Source organism: Gigantopelta aegis, chromosome 3 (assembly GCF_016097555.1).
Source record: "Gigantopelta aegis isolate Gae_Host chromosome 3, Gae_host_genome, whole genome shotgun sequence".
Taxonomy (NCBI): Eukaryota; Metazoa; Mollusca; class Gastropoda; order Neomphalida; family Peltospiridae; genus Gigantopelta; species Gigantopelta aegis.
In genome coordinates, this window is record NC_054701.1 from 46,037,050 (window position 1) to 46,062,858 (window position 25,809).

Sequence of the window (25,809 nt, forward strand, 5' to 3'; positions counted from 1 at the left end):
AAATCACGTATTCTGGAGCTAGCAGTGTAGTTCAACCATCTGATTCAACATTTGTATAAACTATAGAGATCTGAACGACAAAATCAGTAAGATATTCAAGCTTGTATCTCAGTGTACAAACCAGGGGCGGGAGATAGTGCAGTGGTAAAGAGATAGCCTGATACGCGGTCGTTCTAGGGTCGATCCCCTTCATTGGGCTATTTCTCGTTCTAGCCAGTGCTCCATAATTGGTGTAACAAAAGTCGTGATATGTACCCTCCTGTCTGTGGGATGGTGCATAAAAAAGATCTCTTGCTGCCAAATAGAAATAGTAGCCCATGGAATGACGGAAGCAGGTTTTCACTGCCATTCTCTGTGTGGTTCTTAGTCATATGTCTGACACCACATAACTGTAATTAAAATGTGTTGTGTTGTGTACAAAACAGACCCCAAATGATGCGTTACCAAAGTCTTAACGATGCGCTCCCATAAGTTAGTTAGGTGTATCCATGTTTCATCTACATGAAGACAGCCTCTCCCGAGGAAGAAACATCTTTTCGGATTCGGCTTAAAGAGGAGTGCCATTTATAAGATTGGTTTCAAAGCCAACTGTTTTAGACGAATCGAAGATAACGGTGGAGTGAGTGCACATCGATGAAAAAAGACGAATACATTCTTTATTTAAGTCTGACCTTTTGTATACAACAATAAAAATGAGAGAGAGAGAGAGAGAGAGAGAGAGAGAGAGAGAGAGAGAGAGAGAGAGAGAGAGAGAGAGAGAGAGAGAGAGAGAGAGAGAGAGAGAGAGAGAGAGAGAGAGAGAGAGAGAGAAGATGAGACATGGTGCAATACTTATACACATATATTCATTCTTTCCTTCCATCATTCAATTTAGACATTCATCTGTCCTTCTTTTGCCAGCGATTTGTACAGTTTACAGTACTTACTACCTATCTCTCACCGTAATTCGTTCCAGAGTAAATTAGATAATTTCGGCATTATTCTTTATTTATATGGTACAAAATACATTTCTTATTGGGTTTACAAGGCATACATACAAAACTTGTGTTCATCAGTGTTTAGGAATCATCCCAGATCAAAGCTTGATCACACGATATAAAACACCAGCAAATACTAACCAGGCAGTCTAGTGAGTCTTAATTAATTTTGTTAAGTATATGATAGCTGTTCACAGTTTCACACCCACACGGGGAATGACGAAAATGCTTTAATCTTTCAGAGAACATCGCACAGTTTCTTTGAGTAAAATTACCATCCGCTGCGTCCTTTAATTTATTTAAAATAAAAATACTTTCTTTTCCAGTTTAAGATGAATAAATAAATAAAATGCAACTTTATTGCTTTTGGTTTACGATATGTATTTAAACAGACGCTGTATGAAGAAGAAGAAAAAAACACAGATAAAAAAAACCCACGTAATACTAACAAACAAGGTGATAAAGCGTAAACAAGTCAATTTTATTACTTTATAAATATATATGGCAGCTTTTGTTCTTAGTTGTACACAAGGAACATGTCCACAAGTTTTAAAAAAAGAATTTTTATCTCTTTCGTTACGTCTTCGTGCACACCAGTAATTATTATGTACGGACAACGTCAAACGATCGGTGCACCTGAAAGGGAGGAAATCACATAAAACAAATCTGATGCAAAGGGGTGGGAATGTCGTCTGTCTTTCATGTACAGGCGAGCCCCCAGGAACTTAACACACTTTTTTACTTTTTACTTGAGCAAGGTCACATAATGACATACAGACTATTGTACTATCGCTGTTTTTAATATACAGTAAACTGTCGTGTGTGTATGTGTGTGTGTGTGTGTGTGTGTCTGTGTGTCTGTGTGTGTGTGTGTTTGTGCATGTGTATGTGTATGTGTATATACACGCATATATATTCACTCCCGTTTGTCAAAATTTAATATGGTTAACAATAAATAATTTAAAACGGCAGGCCCTAGTTTTTAACCGTCCTCAGTCACTGGCGTAGGAAGCGTCGGGGGGTGGGGGGACAAGGGGGCACGTGCCCCCCACTTTTCAGATTTTTTTTTCTTTATATTTGCTTTATAATAGTGTAAAAGTGTGTAAATATAAAAGTGTGCCCCCCCCCCCCCCCCAGCGTTTGGGTACCTTCCTACGCTTGTGTCAGTGATGTAGTGGTTACGTCATCGGACATAAAGCTGGTAGGTACTGGGTTCGCATCCCGGCAGACATTAGTTTTAAACCGGTCTCGGTGGTGTTGTGTATAAGCCATCGGACATACGGCTGGTAGGTACTGGGTTCGCATCCAGGAAGACACTAGTTTTTAACCGGTCTCCCGGTGGTGTAGTTGTAATGTCATAGGACGTAAGAGGGGTAGGTACCAACTCCCACCCGGAGCAAGTTTAGCGACTCAATGGGTAGGTTAGAGACCATCACACCGACTTCTCTCTCACTAACTGGTCAAAGGCCGTGGTATGTGCTTTCCTGTCTGTGGGAAAGTGCATATAAAAGATCCCTTGCTGCATTAGAAAAAAATGTAGCGGGTTTTCTCTGATGACTACGAGTCAGAATTACCAAATGTTTGACATCCAATAGCCGATGATTGATTAATCAATGTGCTCCAATGCTGTCGTTAAACAAAACAAACAAACAAACAAATCTCTCTCACTAACAACTAACCACTAAGCCGCTGACTTGGACAGAGATGTGTGCCCAGGACATCGTGTTGGAAACTTAATTGGATATAATCAAGACAACAAGTATAAATGAATAAATGAACTAGTTTTTAAAGACTATGGCGTATTTGTCGCTATTAGAGCTGTTGAATTGATCATTGAAATCCAACGTTACTTATATTTTATTGTTTAGAATATCCATTTTCGTACTTCCAACGTGTTTATGGTCTTTCTGGTGTTTGTAAAGCCACGAAATGCATTTTTAAAAATCACATACATCTGAGAAGTAACGGCTATCGAGACTAGTTCGTCTATTTTACAACGGTATTTCCCCGTTTCAAAGTCACATAATCTTGTTTCATGTTATTGTAACTTAATGTAAATAATGTGTTACAGTTTGTAGACTAACCAAATTTAGTGTTTATTTTTTACAGATTCAAACTTTAATGGTGCAAAGGGGTCTGAAGTAGGGGAGGGCAATAGGGGGCATTGTTCCCGCCCCCCCCCCCCCAACTTTAAGGATAATAGGCTACATTCATCCCCTTTTTAAGACGAAGTAATACATCGCTGATCCCTCCAGTTTCTAGTATTTTCTGTCAATGTGGCCCAATGGCGACTTCCGATTTACTCATTTTGACTTTAAAATATAAAGTCTATGGACCGAATTTATGAAGCCCGTTTTTTTCTTAAACACATGTGTGTAAGCATTGTCTTCATCTACATGAGCATAAAAAACTTTTTTTTATTGAAAAACTGAGGAAAAGAAAAGAAAAGAAAGAAAGAAAGAAAGAAAAGAAAAGAAAAGAAAGAAAGAAAGAAAGAAAGAAAGGGAAAAAACCCCAATCTAACCTAACGAACCCAACAGATTAAACGCGTGATGTCATATTTTCGTGCGTACTTTTTTTGTGTGCCTATTTAAGTTACAATAATTATTCGCTGTCGGTTCAAAAAGAAACCTGGATACCAAAATATCTAGGTCACAAAGGCTGAAAATAATTCAGCCAGAAATATAACTATAGTTTCTATTTTTAGAAATAATTGGACATTATTTATTTCATTCCACCTCTTCGAACCAGATTGGAGACTGTGGAGGATGGGGGGGGGGGGGGGGGGGGAGCGGCGAGGGGATTGGCGGGTGAGAGGGGCGGCAGTTGGATACAATTAGGATTAGGCACCGATTACTGCTTTATAGCTAAGTTTTAAAATGGTAGAATGATTAAAACATCTTCTAGGACAGCATGACCCAATTTTCTGGGTAACTTGCAGTCTTTTGTTACTAACACCAGTCATTATCGATTCACCCCACCCCCAAATTAAAATAGTAGTTCTCATGGGCCTGCGTAATTAGATCTAGCTACACTACAATATTATTGCTCCTCTCCGCCCCCCCCCCCCCCCCCTTCCCCCACCTTCTCTCTCGTCAACGCTCATATATCTGCCAGGCCGATTATTTAATTACTCACGTTATGTGTTAATCTCCAATAAACAAACAAATAAATAAGCAAAACAAAACAAAAACCATCTGAATAAACCCTCAGGTTATGGACATATTAGCCACTGTTGAGTTTTAAACCCTGACACGTCCAGCTTTTATCCAAACCGGAAACAATCTCAACTAATTAAATACATCTCTCGTAATTCGAGTGAATCGGTGGTGACGATCTTGTCAACCCCGTCACAAAATGGACAATGATCAATTTATGTCTGTACAGACAATGCGATAGTGTCTTGACGTGCAGATATGTCTCTCGGTGTTGAAGAATCGGTCATCGCTGACAGAATGGCGGCCTCCGGCGACCCGCTTCCGGCAAGGGAGACAAGCCGAACACCCCCGTGCTGTAACGGAACTATTGGAACAGATAATTGTGTCGTGTTGGATTATACAAAACAAATAGGGCGACATCAGTTTTTAAATATACAGTGGGATTTTACAAATACCTCGATGTCTCTCGAGACCTGAGGCATTGGAATGCAAAGTCAATCACGGGTGTCATATCTTGATATAAATTATATCATTGTTCAGTGCTCTCCCGTCTCTAAGTATTTCTGTTGATATCCCCTCCCACTCATTAAACTACTAACTGTCCTATAGCAGGTTCTGGTACACCAGTGATGTATTTACATCACGTATACTTAAAAGATGTGTGTGTGTGTGTGTGTGTGTGTGTGTGTGTGTGTGTGTGTGTGTGTGTCTGTGTGTATGTCTCTATGTGTGTGTGTGTGTCTGTATGTGTGTGTGTGTGTCTGTGTGTGTGTGTGTGTGTGTGTGTGTGTGTGTCTGTGTGTGTATGTGTGTGTATGTGTGTATGTGTGTGTGTCTGTGTCTGTGTGTGTGTATAAGGAGTGAGAGGTGGGTTTTTTATTCGATACGGCAATGTGGTCCAGTGGTAAGGCGCTCGCTTGATGCGCGGTCGGTTTGCAACCTATTTTTGAGTTACCTGTGTAATGAGTAATTTATTTATTAAACAAAAACCAAATTGACTGGAAATAGAATATAATATACCAGTACGAAATACAATAATTATGCAACACTACATATACTGGTAGAGAATAAAAAGATATTCGCTGTTAGTCGAAAACGAGCAATATATGTAGAAGAAGCGGCTTTCTTCATTTACCTTCTACATTTATCACGTCTTTGATATCTAAAAAACCCACAAACAATGGGATTATCGTTCTTTTCTTTATTCATGTATTTCTTTCTGGTTTATTCATCAGGTTCTCCATTTCTTACATCAGCTACCCTAGTTTTAGAGGTACGTACTTGTTTCTGTTTCGCATAAAATTCATATTGAGCCATAAGTGTATTAGACAGGAGACAAAGTGGTGGGGTGGGCAACTTCTCTTCAAATTCGGACAAAAACGATAGAGATATTCGAGCAAAATGAGCTGAACTGAAACCCTTTCACCCTGATTTTGTTCATCATTCTACCCACAATATTAGTTTGGCACTAATGCTAATATGAATAAATGTTGTTATCAAGATTTTGGCGTTTTCGTTTAATTTCGGGCAAAATGAGCCTGCTCCGTACAAAATTGGTATGTATTACAAACACCAGGATAACTAGCAACACAATGGTATTGCCAAAACAAAGAGAAGAGATTTTATAAAGCAAGAAGTTGTAAAAAAGCCGATATAATAGCCGAAAATATGTTACATTTATTAATGGCTAGATAGCCGAAAATATTTTACATTTACTAATGGCTAGATAGCCGAAAATATTTTACATTCACTAATGGCTACAGTAGGTGTCTTTAAAACTACTATGATCATCCGCGGATCCAGGACATTTTTTAATAGAGGGGGCCCAAAAGCCGTTGTAGCTTTTGAAAACATAATTTAAACGCTGGATTAATTTGCCTTTTTGGTGTATTCTGTAATGTATATTGTTGATCAAAAATAGGGGCGAGGGAGGGGGGGGGGGGGGGGGACGGGCCCCTTGCTCCCGCCTGAATCCGCGCCTGATAATAACTAGTATATTGGCGTATAACGGTATATTGGTATCTGTATTTTGAAGATGTTACATATTAATAATACATGTACATGTGAATATTACATTGGCGTGTACAGTAATTATATAAACTATATTAGTGTCTGTGTTCGAATGTTTAGAACCAGCGGTATAGGAAGAGCATACTGGTGATATCTATATTTTTTGTTTGTTTCAAATTAACAGCATAACTACTTATTATATTGGTGTATACGAATAGTTTCGTCCATATTCGTATTACGTTTTAACAACTGTGTTTTATTAAAGATTACATAAAGTTAAAATAAAACAATTTATATTACGAATTTTGAAGTCTAAAGCTAAACTGAAAAGGTGTAAAACGAACTAGGCTATTGGGACATAGTGACGGTGGCAAAATGTTGTTAACCACTTTATTGACTTTCGTCGTCAAATGCCCTTAAGCAACACAATTAACTCCCTCCAAACCATCCCTCCCCATTAACAGAACAATATCATGAAACCCTAGTATTTGATAACATGTCACAAAAATATAATAAATACTCTCTTTTATTCGAGGGATACTGGGGGGAGGGAGGGGGTTACACACACACAAAATAAGGATTGATCCATTTTGACGTTTTTCATATATGAAAAAAACCCACCTACTGCTGTAATGACAGAAACGACAATACGAGATACAACACTGTACGACAACACCACAATGCTGGAACACAAATATTTCCACAACACCTCATGCTGTTTCCGTGTTTAGGGGTTTTCAACTAGTCTCCAATATCGACACGCTCGCTACAAGCGGTCTCCCTGGGGGTCCGCCGACTTCCCAGCCCCTTCTCCCGAGACCATAATGCGTTGTAATTTGTTGTCAATGAGAAATTGGTTACTTCGGAACAAAAACGACTCGTTTCGTTTTGAGAGTCCAACTGGGATAAAAGTTTTTAACTCGGCTGTCAAGAAGTCGCAGATAAGCGGGGAAACAATGCCAGAGAATGATCGTCCCGTGGCTATACATATCGGTTTACCATTCCAACAAGTTTGTCAAACACCGTGGATCAAATGGATGGACAATTTAAAGGGTTTGACACGAAAATTGGCGAGCACCGAATAACACTGTTTTCAATATGTGTGAGCTTTTTCTGGTATTCTTCTTCTCTGGCATGGAACTGAAAACGAAGCTATAATATTATACTGCTCTAAAGAAATAAGGGAAGATATAACATTTTAGATTAATGCCAATCGCTACTAGCATGTCTGTATAAAATACAAAGACATATTGTGGAATTGAATGGATATTAGTATTGGTTAGAATGTAAGTAGCATGGTGAACTTCCCAACACTATGGAAAGAAAGAAAGAAGTGTTTTATTTAACGACGCACTCAACACATTTTATTTACGGTTATATGGCGTCAGACATATGGTTCAGGACTACACAGATTTTGAGAGGAAACCCGCTGTCGCCACTACATGGGCTACTCTTCCGATTGGCAGCAAGGGATCTTTTATTTGCGCTTCCCACAGGCAGGATAGCACAAACCATGGCCTTTGTTGAACCAGTTATGGATCACTGGTCGGTGCAAGTGGTTTACACCTACCCATTGAGCCTTGCGGAGCACTCACTCAGGGTTTGGAGTCGGTATCTGGATTAAAAATCCCATGCCTCGACTGGGATCCGAACCCAGTACCTACCAGCCTGTAGACCGATGGCCTGCCACGACGCCACCGAGGCTGGTCCCCAACACTATGAATGAAGGGTTTGGTTACAATCAGTATTTGCTGTTACTACGTGCGTGTTCCAGTGTTTTTTTCTATCAGTATGTATTACTTACCGTTTACACCCCAATGCCCAACACAGTTTGGCAGTCTTTTATATTTATTTGTAAAAGTTTTAGATAAATTGTCTTGTCTCGAAGTTAAAGGGACATTCCCGAGTTTGCTGCATTGTAAGATGTTTCCGACTAATAAAATATTTCTACGATTAAACTTACATATTAAATATATTTCCTTGTTTAGAATATCAGTGTCTGTATATTCAATGTGTTTTTGGTCGTCTTAATATTTGTAAGAAGCCCAAACTGGATTTTGTCTTCAAATAATTTCGTACGTACGTAAGTCTTTTTTAGGAAATGAAATGAAATTTAACCTAGTACAAATATTAGAACGATCAGAAACCTGTTTAATATACAGCCATTAATATTTTATGCAGAAAAATATATATTTGATATGTAATTACAGTCGTCAAAAAGTCTCTGTTAGTCGATAACATCAAACTCAGGAATGTCCCTTTAACATATTCAATATGTATATATATATTATACTCTCTCTCTCTCTCTCTCTCTCTCTCTCTCTCTCTCTCTCTCTCTCTCTCTCTCTCTCTCTCTCTCTCTCTCTCTCTCTCTCTCTCTCTCTCTCTCTCTCTCTCTCTCTCTCTCTCTCTCTTAGCACGTATCAGTCCATTGTTGTTGTAGAACACGTCACATGTTACAATGTTCCACGACTGGAATATTATGTGTCATCATATTGGAAATATTAACAATGACGATATCGGCAGAAAAGCTATAGCTCTGCAACAGATGGTAATTAGTTTACAGATAAATAACGCCCCAAAACAAAACATGGCACGTTTAAACTTTAGACAGTGATTCATTTTAGTTTAGAGAGAAGTCGTGGAAGAAATTAGGCACAACGCAATTTTTTATAACGGATTATAAAACGTTCGTTGTAAACGATGCCATCTGGCCACTGTTAAGTTACTGTCGTGCTATTTGCAGCCAAAATACGCACCCACTCGTCTTAAAGGTTCTCGAACCAATCAGAGACTTTTAAAATGTTTTTGTCAAGCTGATGTTATGCAATTAAGGTCATTTAAGTATTCGCTTTGTCCTTTAGAATATTGAGCTACTCTCGGCTTACTAATGTTTAAAACTATACGTAGCTCACTATCTTTATCTCTTGGCTGACCGTTCAAAATTGCGACTTCATCAAAAGTGCGCACCCATTCTCTTTGGCTTGATCCTACGAGACATTCGAAATTCCATAATACCAACTCACCCCTTTCCTGTTTATTTAACAACGCACTCAACACATTTTATTTACGGTTATATGGTGTCAGAGATATGGTTACGGGTCACATAGATATTGAAGGAGGAAACCCGCTGTCGCCACTTCATGGGCTACTCTTTTCAATTGGCAGCAAGTGATCTTTTATATGCACCATCCAATAGACAGGATAGCACATGCCACGGCCTTTGATGTACCAGTCGTGATGCACTGGCTGGAGCGAGAAATAGCACAATGGGCCCACCGACGGGGATCGATCCCAAACCGACCGCGCATCAAGCGAGCGCTTTACCACTGGGCTACGTCTCGCCTATAGGAAAAAATGTCTTTTAAATTTAGAGTGAGTGAGAACTCTATTTACGTGCCCATATGATATACCACGAAGGTTTCGGGCACGTCCATGTCGAGTTCCGGTCTCTGGCATGGCCAGGGATCTGACACGGGACAGAAATTTAGAAATGCCCTTTTTAGTGTCTGGCTGGAGAGAGAGAGAGAGAGAGAGAGAGAGAGAGAGAGAGAGAGAGAGAGAGAGAGAGAGAGAGAGAGAGAGAGAGAGAGAGAGAGAGAGAGAGAGAGAGAGAGAGAGAGAGAGAGAGAGAGAGAGAAATAAAACCCTATCAAATTGACTGTGCCCTTTTTTCTTTCTTTTATTGTTGCTGCACCCTAGTTATTTCAGGCTAAGTACGGCCGTATGATTATCTGATTTATGACTATAGTGAGATATAACAACACTTTCTTGGCTGACCCTCCTTTCCGAGTTCATTATAAACAGCTTGTCTTCAATCACTCTCTGTGTGGCGAAGATATCCGGACCAAGGGTTAGGGCAGGTAGAGTTGTCAACACCGACTGGCAAACCGCTTGATATCCCAGTCACCGAACCGTCCCGTGTTCGTGCAAGTAAACTGTACTGAGTGTGAACTCTTTTTTTATAAATCGCGGACGCTTTTTGTCTATGGGGCGGGACGTTGTCAAGTGGTAAAGCGCTCGCTTGATGCGCGATCGGTCCTGGATCGATCCCCGTCGGCTACTGGGCTATTTCTGATCCCAGCCAGTGCAACACGACTGGAGTATGTGCTATCCTGTCTGCATATAAAAGATCCCTTGCTACTAATGGAAAAAATGGTACGAGTTTCCTCTCTAAGACTATGTCAAAATTACCAAATGTTTGACATCCAATAGCGGATGATTAATAAATCAATGTGCTCTAGTGGTGTCGTTAAACAAAACAAACTTTTAACTTTTGTCTACATTTTTCCTCTTGACATCCCAATAGCCGATAATTAATAAATCAATATGCTCTAGTGGTGTTGTTAAACAAAACAAACAAACCATTTTTCCTGGATTAGCTTAATATTTCATTGCAAAACAAAATGTTTTGGCCTCAGCGAGGAGGGATGTCTTACGCGCCTGTAGATATATCACTACGCTGGACTTAGTGCCTATTGTGATATAGCAAAGGTAGGAAATGTTTTATTTAACGACGCACTAACACATTTTATTTACGGTTATATGGCGTCAGACATATGGTTAAGGACCACACAGATATTGAGGGAGGAAACCCGCTGTCGCCACTTCATGGGTTACTCTTTTCGATTAGCAGCAAGGGATATTTTGTATGTACCATCCCACAGACAGAATAATACATACCACGGCCTTGGATACATCAGTTATGAAGCACTGGCTGGAACGAGAAATAGCCCAATGGGTCCACCGACGGGGATCGATCCTAAACCGACCGCGCATCCAAGCGAGCGGTTTGCCACTGGGCTACGTCTCGCCCCTATTGTGATACAGAAAAGGAATATTGTTTTAACTAAACCGATGCGAGACATTGCTGAATTGGCAACTGTTAAGAGTAGGAGATTTCATAATGGCCACATTTAGTATGAGTGTTCAACAGATGAAACTCAATTAGCACAATGGCGGATCTAAAGTAGGAGTTCAAGTAGACCTGACCCCCCCCCCCCCCCCCCCCCCATGAAAATAAAGTGCCCCTTAATTAAAAAAAAAAGTATACAATTCTCATTGAAATGCCTTTTCAAGGTGTTGGTCTATGTATTATATTTTGCCCTTGGTCTTCTTCCTACAGTATTTGATGGGTCCGCCCTTGCTTAGCAGCAAAAGTCTTCGCAGGCCTTTGAAAAATGCGGAAACGTTCGCATGTCGCTCGCGAAAGTCAAATTGTGCGTAACTATTTTTTTTTGTTCGCACGTTAAATTTTAGAGATCATTTAGATAGTCATGGTAGGTTACGCAAAACAAAAATGTGTTTACTGGAATTGTTTTTGTGTAACATTAAATTTTTAATTTTCAGAAGTCTTCAAGAGTATTTTTTATTATAGGAGCATTCAGTGAAATATGCGAATACATCAGTGAAATAACAGTGCTGTCAACTTATTTTCGTGCTTATATCCAATTAAGGTTCAAGCACGCTGTCCTGGGCACACACCTCAATTATCTGAGTTGTCTGTCCACGACAGTGGGTTAGTTGTTAGTTGGTTAGTGGTTAGTGAGAGAAAAGAGGGTGTAGTGGCCTTACACCTACCCATTGAGCCCTTAAGAACTCGCTCTGGGTTAGAGTCGGTACCGGGCTGCGAACCCTATACCTACCAGCCTGTAGGCCGATGACTTAACCAATCCGCCACCAAGGCCGGTTATGATAATGCTAACTACTTCTTTTTAAAGTTCTATAACAATCATCACATACTTTTCTCTGTTTTAAAGGAAAAAGGTGGTGATTTTAATTTATGAGAGAAGTTATTCTTGAAACCTCTTCGAGTTATCAGCAAAACTGAACATTATAAACCACCTACATGTATTGCTTGAATTCTGTTTCATCAAAAAGGTCATAGACTACACGACACTACAACTAAAGAGAGATACTCAGAAAGTGATGACGTCATGGTGATAACGATAAACAAGAAGAGACGAGGCGGTGCCATACACCCTCGGCGAGATGATCCTTTCCTGGCATTGAACGGCGAGCATGCATTGTACTGGTAACGGGTCCGTACATAGATATAAACGTATATTATATAGGAAGACGTTTAGAGTTGATTACCCCCCGTCGGAACTCTTCATCAGCAGAGTCAACAAAATCACGTCAGGTTGTCATTGTTGTCCTTTTACCGTTTACCCTCAAGTAAATAGGGTACCATTGTACGACGGGACCCACAAGATCTACGCCAAACAGATTAAATCGCTCTCAAAGGGTTTCTGACAGGACAGGCGCCAAACGAACGACACCGTTCGTTGGGTAGTACCCACATTTACACAAGACTGTTAGGGATTGAACAACTTATATCGAGGAGGTTTTGTTCTCTGACAAAGTGAGGTAATCCTTGACACGGCTGTGCTAACAGAGTCGTACCTTCTAAGTGGCCAGTCCTGTACACTATTGCACAATGTCCTTTCAACGACCAGAACCACTTGGCTTGCGGCTTTGTAGCTAATCACCCACAAAAGGTAGGTCGTCTGTTAATTAACACAAGGGAGTTAATTCGCTGAATTCAAGGGGAAGGAAAATCAAAAGCAGCCGACACGTCGTCGTGTAATGTTACTAGTAATTTAAAAAAGTTTAGTAGTTTACACGGTTTGGGTGGGTTTTTTTTGCTTTGTGGATTGACCGCTTAATTCGACGTCTAGTGTGATAATGATTTTAGATTTGGTTCACAAGGACGTGATAAAACCTACAATGATAACCTTGTTTGTTTTGTGTTTGTGTTTGTTTTTTGAGCGTGGTAAAGTGAACTACGCGTTATGATTAGACAAAGGAAAGACTGACTGAATAAGCCGAACAATGACGAATTACATCGTATATGCACTGATTCTTGTACATGAGTCTGTCTTATTACGTCCGTGGCACTAATTATAAATTTTGAAATATTACCGTTTTGTTTGATCGAAAACAGTTTATAGCATATAGCATATATATATATATACACACACACACACACACACACACACACACACACACACACACACACACACACACACAAAAGGATTGGGTGCAAGTTATCCAACTTACGACGTCCTCTCCTAATTAGAAACACCATTATTGTACAATAATAGGGACTGTAATTTTCAATAAATAAATAAATAAATAAATAAAAATAAACGTTTGTGGAGAAGGACTGAATAAACTGTTAAATGTAATGAACTAGTTACAGTTATGGCTAATATTTCTTCTTTTTTTAAAAAGAAAAAAAGAAGAAACGCAATTGCATTACTGGAAGGGGTTCCATTCACCTTGAACCTTCCCCTCCCGAGGCCATGTACCTGAAGTGAATTCTTTTAGAAGTTACAAATGCTCTGACATGCTATTATTGGGTTTATGGCCTTGCATAAGTGCCTATAAAAGATATCTAGCTGCTTATGGGAAACTGTAGCGGGTTTTCCTCTGAAAACTTTGTGTCAAAATTACCAATTGTTTGACATCTAATAGCCGATGTGGTCTTGTCATATTATTAAATAAAACAAACACTAAATGTACAAATGGTTTTGTGGTTGGGGTGTGAGGAGCTGGGTTGTGACATGAAGAGAGAGAGAGAGAGAGAGAGAGAGAGAGAGAGAGAGAGAGAGAGAGAGAGAGAGAGAGAGAGAGAGAGAGAGAGAGAGAGAGGTCGGGATATGTGCTGTCTGGAACATTGATATGATTATGATATAATAATAATTATGATTATGATTATGATATGATATGATATGATATGATATGATATGATATGATATGATATGATAATGATATGATATGATATGATATGATATGATATGATATGATATGATATGATATGACAATGACAATGACAATGACACGACACGACACGATACTGATGATGATGATGATGATGTGATGTGATGTGATGTGATGTGATGTGATGTGATGTGATGTGATGTGATGTGATGTGATGTGATATGATATATTTATGATTATGATTATGATTATGATATGATTTGATGTGATTATGATGTGATGTGATGTGATGTGATGTGATGTGATGTGATGTGATGTGATGTGAGCGAAGGAACATTATGATGCCATTCAAAATCGGTGCAGGATCAATCCAATTTTGTAAATTGAAAATGAAACAATAAACTATTACAATATTGTTTTCGTTTTTATTTCATTTATAGTTATTTTCGTGGTCATTTCATTACGGTTCAAACACATGCTAGTCACACACCTCAGCAATCTGGACTGTCGGTCCAGGACAGAGGGTTAGTGGTTAGTGAGAGAGAAGTCGGTGTAATGGTATCGGGAGTCTTATTTGTAATATACACACCCTTCTCTTCACCCCATAAAAACAAATTCCCTCAAAACCGCTAGCAATAGTGGGTTTTTTTGGTTTAGTTTTTGTATTTTTTAAAATCCCAGTTTTTTGACAATTAGGGTCAGGTTTATGGGAAATCGATCTGGAATCGGTCGTATTGTTCCTCGCTCATATTTAATACCAATATTCCAGTCAGCTTATGTCCCCCACCCTATCACAGAATCCTGGGTACGCCATTAACAATAGCGTTATAAGGGGTTGTGCAGGGCGCTGTGTTCAGGGTATCGTCAAATGAGTAAATAATTAACTAATTTGACCAATATGAATATTTCAGACACCGATCTTGGTGGTGTCGTGGTTAAGCCATTGGACATAAAGCTGGTAGATATTGGATTCGCAGCCCAATACCGGTTCCCAACCAGAGCCAGTTTTAACAACTTAGTGGGTAGGTGTACGGCCACTACATCCTCTTCTCTCTCACTAACGACTAATAACTAACACCTAACCCAATGTCCCGGGCAGACAGTCCAGATGGCTACGGTGTGTACCCAGGACAGGTTAGTGTCGGGCCTCGAAATTAGCATAGGGAAGGGAAGGGAACTACATTAACGTGCCCACATCCTTACGTTTCGGGCACGCCCACCATGGATTCGGATTCTGGCATAGCCAGTCCACGATTCCATGGCGGGGTATTAGCATAGTGTCCAGTAACCTATGTGCAGGTTACCAAAATGTTTTTTACAGGCCTGGGTTATGACACATTTATCAAGTTTATAATTCCGAATATTACTAAAAACAGATACATTGATAATTTGTTATTCATTCATATCAAGGGTCGGGATATGGTTCAGTCGGTTGAGCGCTCGCTCGAGGTGTTTGCATCGCAGGATCGAACCACCTCAGTGGATCCGTTCAACTGATTGTTTTTTTCCCGTTCCATCCAGTCAAAGGTCGTGGTATGTGCTTTCCTGTCTGTGGAAAAGTGCATATAAAAGATCCCTTGTTTCATTAAAAAATGTAGCGGGTTTCCTCTATTGACTACGAGTCAGAATTACCAAATGTTTGACATCCAATAGCCGATGATTAATATATCAATGTGCTCTTGTGGTGTTGTTAAACAAAACAAACTTTACTCTTTTTTTCATGCATATCACTGTTAATATCTGTATGTATATCTTGATTTTTTAAAAATCACAACTGATTAAAAAGTGAAGGAATGGTGTAATTTGTGTTTCAATAAGATTTTGTGGAGATTTCCTTATCATATGGTAACATCCCGGTAACGGTAACATGGACGACCGTTATCAGCGTATTTCGATGTCTGAGTTTCCATACCAGGTTACAAGTATATATGAGTTGGGTGGAGTAGCGATTATTTTTTTCGTGGTGTGACAATTCCATAATTAAACCCCCGGGCCACTTAACACTAGACGATACATAATATTGTTAATCCTTCCTCTTTCTTTTCCAAACCTCTGTCACCGTGAATCTTTAGTGGACTTGAGAGTCTACTTTTCACCTCCTGGCATTTCGCAATTCGAGTACTGCCACCGTAATGGTGTCATAACCCATTGATTCTCGCTAGATTAAATATGACGGGTACCAGTCAAATCTCGCCCTCGGCATCCAAGTAAGCGGCACACTGGCGTCGCACAGTGCATTCCGCAGCCCCGACACAGACAATGTCGAAGTGTGTAGATATGCCGCGAATGACATAGTTTTTGCTTGTAGAAGAAATCGTTGATTACCGTTAACGCAAAGAGAATCGAGAATGCCTCGTACGCGTCAGGTTCTAATGACTTGATGCATGTGCCGCTGCGGTCCGCGGAATGTCTGAGCGATGAGATACATTGGTCTCGATGAGCGGAACATTGGAAATACGTAAACGTCGGATATACGTCTGTGACTATTATGTCGTCGCATAAGCGATAAGGCTGTGCAGGTCAATAACGCAACCACCCCCTCAAAAAAACCCCACCCCAAAAACCCTCACCAATTCCTCAAAACAATATCCATACAATACACCCCACCAAAAAAAAAAAAAAAAAAAAAAAGAGAGAGAGAGAGAGAGAGAGAGAGAGAGAGAGAGAGAGAGAAGACACCCCCCCCCCCCCCGCAAACCCACCCCAAAATAACAACAATCCAAACAACAAACGAGCAACAAAAAAAAGAGACAAGAACAACAACAACCTAAGACATTTTTCAAACCAATTTACTCATTACACCGTAACCCAATATACTTCAAAACATTTGTCGAGGAAGGAACTTCAAGGAAGTAATGTTTTATTTAACGATGCTCTCAATACATATGGACCACAAAGATGAGAGAAGAAACTCTCTACACGTGTTCCATTAGTAGCAAATATTATTTTATATGCACCATTCCACAGACGGAATAGCACATACAACGACCTTTGATAGATATATCAGTCTTAGTTCACTGGCTAGAACGAGAAATAGTCCAAATTGGCCCACCAACTGGAATCGATCCTGGACCAATTGTGCACCAGGCAAGCGTTTTACCACTGGGATGCGTCCCGCCTCGATCTATGACACAGAGAATCTTCTGGCTTGGCGCGAGGTTTACCCAAAAGTGGAAACCCCGGGATCAACAAGCGATGGTGCTAATTGACCACCTATAATCTTATGTTGCCATGCTGAGTGATGAAGTCCACTTTGGCACCGTGCTACTTGGCGGTTATTATTAAATCACGAGGTGGAAACCTGGTCGACGCCACAAGATGGAAAACATGGCCGACGGAACGCGCTTCCGTTTTCACTGGTAGCGACGCAGAAGAGTTAGCTGATGGGTTCCATGCTGGAGTGTGACAAGTTTTCTCAATTGATGTGTTTATCTCTGTGTTAATCACCGCGAAAATAACATGGCACGTCTGCCGAGCAGACGAGACGGTTTTCCGGACAATGTGTTGATTAGTCACGTGGTAGGTAGGTGGATAAATCACGTGAACTACAGTTAAAGTCTGTTTTGCTTAACGACACCACTAGAGCACATTGATTAATTAATCATCGGCTATTGGATGTCAAACATATGGTAATTCTGACATGCAGACTTAGAGGACCGCCGCTACATTGTTCCATTAGTAGCAAGGGATATTTTATATGCAGACATGACATCACGTACCACGACTTTTGATATATCAGTTGTGGCAGATACAGCAATGTCCCTTGAACTAATATTTAATCATATATACGTTACTGGGACAGTATGCTTGAACTTTATTGGATTTAAACATGGGACTTAACTGGGTGAGTGCCTGGAACAACGTGCTTGAATCTTAATGGAAAACAAAACAACAACAATAACAAAATAAAAACAAAACAAATAAAACACTGACCTCTCCAACAATGGTAAGGATAATACACACGTATAACAGAAGAAGGAAGGAAGGAAATGTTTTATTTATCGACGCACTCAACACATTTTATTTACGGTTATATGACGTCGGACATATGGTTAAGGACCACACAGATAATGAGGGAGGAAACCCTCTGCCGCCACTTCATGGGCTACTCTTTCCGATTAGCAGCAATGGATCTTTTATATGCACCATCCCATAGACAGGATAGCACATACCACGGCCTTTGACATACCAGTTGTGGTGCACTGGCTGGAACATAACAGACGAAGAAGAGGAAGAAGACCTCAACAAAAGACAAACAAATCAAAACACACAAAGACATCAATATTGATATTCAATATCGAATCAGATATCAGTATCAACACCAATATCAATATCGCAATCAGTTTTAATACCAACATCTAGGTCAACACCAACATCACCAATAACAAAACACGCACACACACACACACACACACACACGCACACACACACACACACACACACACACACACAACAAAACAACATCATCATCATGACACTAACATTAAAATACATAACTACTCATGGGTGATTTCTCGCTCTAATCATCTTCCTTCATGACCTATTTAACATGAAAAGTTTTTTTTTTTTTTTTTGAACAGTTGCTACCACGCATGGGCGGACACGACGAGTTGGCTTTGACGGGGACACACGATCGCAGAAGCAGCAGCCCGCCTGTTGCAAGGGCCGCCATCTTGAAATCAGCGTGTGAGGAGGACCGGCCGGCCTCTAATTAATGGCGAGATTACAGACTATGCGCTCACCCGAAAGACTCGGCTAATATTGTCTTGAAAACTTCCAAGACGTCCACAATGGCGGCCAAATGAAGCGTACACTGTGTTCAAGTGAATCAATGAAAATGACAGGGTTCATAACAAGATGCGATATTGATAAGGGCAGTAAATATGGCAGCCCTTTCACGTGTTTTGACACATCATGTTGGCCCGACTCACCGAGTGAAATGACGAAACTTGTGGAGGATAATTTTGTAAGGTTCTTTTTTTTCAGACTGCGTCACAGCGGAGGATAAAGTGGCGACATTTTTCTGTGTTATTTTTTTGATCTTTTGGGAATAGTTTATGGTTTGTGTGTGTGTGTGTGTGTCTGTGTGTGTCTGTCTACGTGTGTGTGTGTGCGTGTGTGTGTGTGTGTCTGTATGTCTGTCCGTGTATATGTGTTGGTGTGTCTGTCTCTGTGTGTGGTTTTTATTTAAATATAAATTATTTTGCTAAATATTACTTAGCTCATGTCATTGTTGTTTAAGAAACCCACATTGTGTCACCAATGAGACGGTAACAATGATTTGAAGCAAATATTCAGGGATGGGTGTTACGTGAATTATTGTATCGCGGTATGCAAGATATGGGTGCGGTACCCTGTATCACACCACACACTATAAAATAATATTATTTACTACAGAGTTAACAACTATTTAAGGGACAAATTCAAACAAAATAAATTAAAAACAAATATATACTACAAGTTGATTTTCACCATTTAAGTCTTGAAGCATCTCCAATTTTACACTTTATTTAGTAATGCCAGTTCGTTCTCTTTTTACAGCTATGAACAAAACAGGCACGGTTGCAAATCTTAAGGCAGCGATTAATTTTACTTGAAGAATGCAGGTAATTGCATTTCAGGACATCTAGTTGTGATTTTTTTTACGAAGAACCCCTAGAAAATTTGCTCTGCGCCCTCGATCTCAGTCAGCCCCCCCCCCCCCCCCCTCCCATGTCCACTTGCTTCCACCGTGCCTGCGAAGCAACTTACAGACCCAGTCGAAGCCAAGACGTTTACCAGAACCATTCAAAGCTAAAATATTTAAGAGAACCAGACGAAGCTAAGAAATTTAAGAGAACCAGACGAAGCTAAGAAATTTAAGAGAACCAGTCGCTAAGCTAAGATATTTAATAGAACCAGTCGAAGCTAAGATATTTAAGGGAACCAGTCGAAGCCACGATATTTAAGGGAACCAGTCGAAGCCAAGGGATTTAAGAGACCCAGACTAAGCCAAGATATTTAAGAGAACCAGTCGAAGTTAATATATATACGAGAACCATTCAAAGCTAAGATATATACGAGAACCATTCAAAGCTAAGATATATACGAGAACCAGACAAAGCTATGATATTTAAGTGAACCAGTCGAAGCTAAGAGATTTAAGAGAACCAATCGAAGTTAAGATATTTAAGAGAACCAGTCGAAGCTAAGAGATTTAAGAGAACCAGTCGAAGCTAAGAGATTTAAGGCAACCAGTCGAAGACCAGATATTTAAGTGAAACAGTCGAAGCTAAGATATTTAAGAGAACCAGTCGAAGCCAAGAGATTTAAGGCAACCAGTCGAATACCAGATATTTAAGAGAACCAGTCGAAACTAATATATTCAAGAGAACCAGTCAAAGCTAAGATAATTAAAAGAACCAGTCAAAGCTAAGATATATACGAGAACCAGTCAACCAGTCAAAGCTAAGATATTTAAGAGAACCATTCGAAGCTAAGAGATTTAAGAGAACCAGTCGAAGCCAAACTATTTAAGAGAACCAGTCGAAGCTAAGAGATTTAAAAGAACCAGTCGAAGCTAAGAGATTTAAGACAACCAGTCGAAGACAAGGTATTTAAGAGAACCAGTCGAAACCAAGATATTTAAGAGAACCAGTCGAAGCTAAGATATTAAGAGAACCAGTCGAATCTAAGTGATTTAAGAGAACCAGTCGAAGCTAACATATTGGTTTTTTCCTCACTGACGATGAACGTTTATGAATAATATCACCGAGTATCTAGGCACACGTATCATGTTACGTATTATGTATCTTCTAAACAAGGACTCATCAAGATGCATTGTAATTAATCTTACGAACAAGTTGTGGTTGCCCCAAGAAATGGCTCTGAACGTTTGATACCCTTCGATTCAAAGTTAAAGGGACATTCCTGAGTTTGCTGCAATTTCTAAGATGTTATCGACTAACAGAGACTTTTTGATGACTGTAATTACATATCAAATATATTTTTCTGCATAAAATATTAGTGGCTGTATATTAAACGTGTATCTGATCGTTCTAATATTTGTATTAGGTTAAATTTCATTTTATTTCCTAAAAAAGATTTTTTTCGTACGACAAAATTCAGTTTGGGCTTCTTACAAATATTAAGACGACCAGAAACACATTGAATATACAGACAATGATATTCTAAACAAGAAAATATACTAAGTTTTATCGTACAATTATTTTATTAGTCGGAAACATCTTACAATGCAACAAACTCAGGAATGTCCCTTTAAGTCATTAGTTGGTAAAACAAAATCGCCCTGTCACAACTGACAACTTAGTAGATCGAACTGCCTTGAAATAGTGTGACATTTCATGACAAATAGTGAATATAATAATACATTGTCTTTGACGCACGAAGTATTTTCTCGAATCAAACCTATATAGGAAGACGAATATGTTATTTAGGTTGCCTATCATTTCACAGCATGTTCCATTACAATGCTGGTTCATAAATACATATATAAGCAAATATTCAATATTCAGACCCCCACCCCCGAAAACAAACCTAATCCCCACCACTCACAAAAAAAAATTCACAAAGAGAAACCCTACTATATTAATTTCATTTCAACTTATTTTCGCGCTTATATCCAGTTAAGGTTCAAGCACGCTGTCCTGGGCACATACCTCAGCTATCTGGGCTGTCTGCCGAGGACAGTGATTTAGTTGTTTGTTTTTAGTGGTTAGTGAGATAGAAGAGGGTGTAGTGGTCTTACACCTACCCACTGAGTCGTTAAAACTCGCTCTGGATGGGAGCCGGTACCGGGCTGCGAACCCTGTACCTACCAGCCTTATGTCCGATGGATTAACCACGACACCACCGAGGCCGGTGCTGCTATATTAAGACACACGTTGTATTAGATAATTACATCACACGCCATGGCGCAGTTTGATGGCGCTTAAAGCTTATTTATATGATACATAATTGATACGTAGTCTATGGATCTTGTTAGGCAATTGACTGGTTACGTGTAATACATGTCACAGCCAAACAGTCAAGCCCGACATTTTGTCAAATATCGAAACGGTTTTTGTGGCACATCACAACCATTTCCCGTATCCTTATTACTTGTAGCAGCATAAAGGTGTATGTCAATATATATATATATATATATATATATATATATATATATATATATATATATATATATATATATATATATATATATATATATATATATATATATATATATATATATATATATATATATATATAAATAATATCTAAAAATGACTGTCCTTGACATTTTACTTGAGTATCACAATTAGGTTTTTAAAAATAAACCATTGTTTGTTTTTGGACTTATTTGTTATTTTCACTACCGAAAAAAGTTTAAGTTTGTTTTGTTTAACGACCTCAGTAGAAAATATTGATTTATTAATCATCAGCTATTGGATGTCACACATTTTTAGTAATTCTGACATATGGTCTTAGAGAGGAAACCCGCTACATTTTTGCATTAGTAGCAAGGGATTTTTTGTTGTATGCATCATCCAAAAGACACGATAGCACATACCACGGCCTTTGATATACTAGTCGTAGTGCACTGGCTGGAGCGAGAAATAGCCGAATGGGCCCACCAACGAGAATCGATCCTAGACCGACCACACATCAGGCGTGCGCTTTACCACTGGGCTACGGTCCGTTCCCTTTTACTACTAAATAATATTAATTATTCATAATGACATTTTGTATCTTGGATATGGTATAGGAAGGAAGGAAATGTTTTATTTAACGACGCACTCAACACATTTTATTGACGGTTATATGGCGTAAGACATATGGTTAAAGACCACACAGATACTGAGAGAGGAAACCCGCTGTCGCCACTTCATGGGCTACTCTTTTCGATAAGCAGCAAGGGATCTTCTATATGCACTATCCCACATACAGGGTAGTACATACCACGGCCTTTGGTATGCCAGTCGTGGCGCACTGGCTGGAACGAGAAATAGCCCAAATGGGCCCACCGACGGGGATCGATCCCAGACCGACCGCGCGTCGAGCGAGCGCTTGACCACTGGGCTACATACCGCCCCTTGGATATGCTATATTACAGCAAAATAAGATAGTGGCTGTACATTTTGTACATAATGTATTTTAGTGTATTTTAATTGACATAGTGATTATCATACAAAATAGAATGGTAATGTTCAGCTAAAAAGTTAAAGTTTGTTTTGTTTAACGACACCACTAGAACACATTGATTAATGAATCATCGGTTATTGGATGTTAAACATTTATTAATTGTTTTTATTAGCAGCAAGGGATATTTTATCTTCACTCTCCCAAATGCAGAACAGTACATACCAAGGCCTTTGATATACCAGTCGTAGGGCACTCTTTTTGGGACGGAAAGTGTTTAAATGATTTTTTTGCTGTTGCAAAATGACCGATACCAATATAACAATGAAGACTATGTTGGAACCTGAGTACTGACATGTCGATTGTTTTTCCTTTTGTGCCTACGGCTACTGCGGGCGTATACTGACAGTAAACGTATGACTTGTACAGTACTAGTATATTTGTACACGGAATACATCCGTGAACGATCTTTGTATGTTAAAGTTTGTTTTGTTTAACGACACCACTGAAACACATTAATTTATTAATAATCGGCTATTGGATGTGAAATATTTTGGTAATTCTGACTTATACGGCCGAATTTACAAAACCTGTGTATGTCTTACACTTGTGTAACTACAAACATTTACAATGCTTAAAGAGACATTCCTGAGTTTGCTGCAATTTTTAAGATGTTATTGACTAACAGAGACTTTTTAACGATTGTAATTACATAACAAATATATTTTTCTGCATAGAATATTAGTGGCTGTATATTAAACGTGTTTCTGATTGTTCTAATATTTGTACTAGGTTAAATTTCATTTTATTTCCTAAAAAAGATTTTTTCGTATGTACGAAATTATTTGAAGACAAAATCCAGTTTGGGCTTCTTACAAATATAAAGACGACCAGAAACACATTGAATATGCAAACACTGATATTCTAAACCAGAAAATATATTTAATATGTAAGTTTAATCGTAGAACTATTTTATTAGTCGGAAACATCTTACAATGCAGCAAACTCGGGAATGTTCCTTTAAACAGCTGCGTCTAAGAAAAAAACAGGCTTCGTAAACTCGGCCCATAGAGTCTTGGAGGAAACCCGCTACATTTTTCCGTTAGCAGCAAGATATCTTTTATATGCACTTTTCCACAACAGATACGAGAACACATACCACGGATGGAATGGGAAAAAACACGATGTTAAAACATGGCTGTTAAAAAGTAATTTTCCGAATGTCTGGATGCTTAGCTCTATCCAATAAACGAATATCTGAAACACTGATAAACGGGGCGAGATGCAACCCAGCGGTAAAGCGCTCGCCTGACGCTTGGTCGGTCTCGGATCGACCCCCGTCGGTGGTCCCATTGGGCTACGGCTCGTCTCAGCCTATGCACCACGACTAGTATATCAAAATGGGATGGGGGCATATAAAAGATCCCCCTTGCTACTAATGGGAAAATGTAGCGGGTTTAGACTATATTTAAAACAACCACCTAATGTTTGACATCCAATAGCCGATGATTAAAAAAAAAATCAATGCGCTCTAGTGGTGTCGTTAAACAAAACAAACTTTAACTTTTACTCCGTCAAGGACAAAAATTAGAAATTAGTAGCTAGTAAGACAATTATAAATAATGTGATCTAGTGGTGTCGTTAAACAAAACAAACTTTAACTTTTACTCCGTCAAAGACAAAAATTAGAAATTAGTAGCTAGTAAGACAAAGATAAATAATGTGATCTAGTGGTGTCGTTAAACAAAACAAACTTCTAATTTTACAGCTTAACGTTCGATAGTATACTGTGGAACATATATCATTATATGGGGATGAATTTAGCTCAGTCAGTTGAGTGCTCACATGAGGTGCTTGCGTCGCAGGATCGGTTCAACTGACTGGGTTTTTCTCGTTCCAACCAGTGCACCACAACTGGTTAAAGGCCGTGGTATGTGCTTTACTGTCTATGGGAAAGTGCATATAAAAAATCCCTTGCTGCATGGGAAACTGTAGCGGTTTTTCCTCTGATGACTACGTGTCAGAATTACCAAATGTTTGACATACAATAGCCGATGATTAATTAATCAATGTGCTCTAGTGGTATCGTTAAACAAAACAAACTTTAAACTTTAAAGGCATATTGTCACAGACCACTGACCTATTACATAGCCTAACAAAGTATTACTTAAAAAAAAAATTTTTTTATTTGATTTGTCCCTAAATGTACTTTATTCAACCATCTACGCAACCACCATACTCCACTTATTCATTATATTTTGTAAAAATAATTGAATTATTTCAGTGATCCATAACTCAAAACCTAACATTGCTGAGAGGGTTGACATGGATTTCACTCCATCGTGGTGTAGTTAAAGTGATGCAATAGCTAGGTTTGGTCTGTAAAAGTTAATGTAATTTTTATTTATTATTCATATTTAGAGAAACAAGGTCCTTAAATCTGAGACAGTATGCCTTTAAATGATTATATCGAGTTTTTAGTTTGAATTATGTTCTGAGACAAAGAATAGTTTAATACTGGACACGGAAGAGGCGTGGGGATCACGGTCTGTCTCGAGCTGAAGTGCTGTATCTCTGTATGACATCCTGTTTAAGGTTGGACTATACCAAATAAAATCCCATAGGCGACCATGTTAACGTTTGTGCTTAAAAACACTATATGCAATATATCAACCAAGCTATGACCTATAAATATCAGTACTACAACCCTTACTTCAAAGCAGTCACTGCAGAAAATGGTACCTTTCTTGGCTCATTTTCGGTATAACCAGATGTTTCTACAACACCCCTAGTTTCGCACACAATTTTGGTACTTTTTTACA